A 1,253-nucleotide genomic window follows, 5' to 3' on the forward strand; every position below is an offset into this window, starting at 1 on the left:
GAATATTTCTTCTCCACCTTTGCTAAAGGATGCATTTCTAAACTCAGCGGGGAAAAGGTACTATAAGGCTGCAGCTCAAGTTGTTTTGCATTTCAACATTCAGTGAGGAGTGGTCATCATTCCTAAAGGTTTTAATTCTGAAAGGATCAAAGAAAATTTTCAGGTCTTTGACTTTTCTCTCACTGAAGAAGAAGTAAAGGAGATTGAAGCCTTGAATAGAAATGTCTGCTTTACGGAAATGCTCATGTGGCATGATCATCCTGAGTACACATTTCATGATGAATACTCACTTCAGAGAGTTCCTGAACAAATTATTTCCTCCCATATGTGCCAGGACTTTGGGCTGGGTGGTCCCCACATATGTGGAAATGAAAGGGGTTTTACTATCCTCAGATGAGGTGGTGATGGAAACATGCTTCACTTTTATGTAGTTTAAGTGACTTGCTATTTTAACGAAAATATGTTTAAATCTGTTGAAATAATTCTTTGGAAATTATCAGCTAATATTTTATTAGATAGATGTCTTCTAGGTTCCAGGCAGAAAAACATTAGACTTTATAAAAGGTTTCAAAAGTAATGTATGAACACAAATAACTCAAGAATCAAGGTGCTACTGTTGGTAGTCTGAGTTCTTTTGCAGTTTACAGAACAAGAAAAAGGTGGAGAGCCAGAAAGTGCCAGAAAGTGCCAGTGTGCTGGCAGTGGCCTTGATGGTTTAGACCGCTGGTTGTAATATGTACACAGCCAAGATAAGATCCACATATGCATTACTAAGAAGGAAATGATTTTCTGCACCTTGAGTACAGACAGAGAGCTGAGTGTAGAAAAGTCTTAAAACAGAGCTAATTAAACACTCCCGTGGTCAACAAAGCCTTAATGATTTAATTGTTGTTGCTTGTTTCCATCCAATGTGTATTTGTTCTGCTGTTACCCAGCCTGAAGGGTGGATAGTTACTGGTTCTCTCTGGCCTGAGTTTCAACACAGCTGGTGATCCATTCTTGCCCTGTGTTATCATCACTCTTTCCCAGGTTCATCATACAGCACCTTTGTGTGAAGTGACTTGAAACAACCAACGTACACAAATAAAACCCTCAGTTGTAAAATAACCCAAAGATGCTATATTTTAAAAAGTCATTTAAAAGGGAGGCTTTAGGATTTAGGAAACATTGAAAGAACAGGCTTTATAAAATTATTATACTTAATACTTTAAGAAGAATAAAACAAGACCCTAAGAGTATTATTGGGACAGCTA

General features: G+C 37.5%; 1 pseudogene; it reads left to right on the forward strand.

The window, feature by feature from the left end:
• LOC103583497 overlaps positions 1-397 on the forward strand; it is a 1,295-nt pseudogene extending 898 nt beyond the window's left edge.
• Positions 398-1,253: the final 856 nt, after the last annotated feature.

This window comes from Galeopterus variegatus, unplaced genomic scaffold (genome assembly GCF_000696425.1).
Source record: "Galeopterus variegatus unplaced genomic scaffold, G_variegatus-3.0.2 Scaffold23612, whole genome shotgun sequence".
NCBI classification, from domain to species: domain Eukaryota; kingdom Metazoa; phylum Chordata; class Mammalia; order Dermoptera; family Cynocephalidae; genus Galeopterus; species Galeopterus variegatus.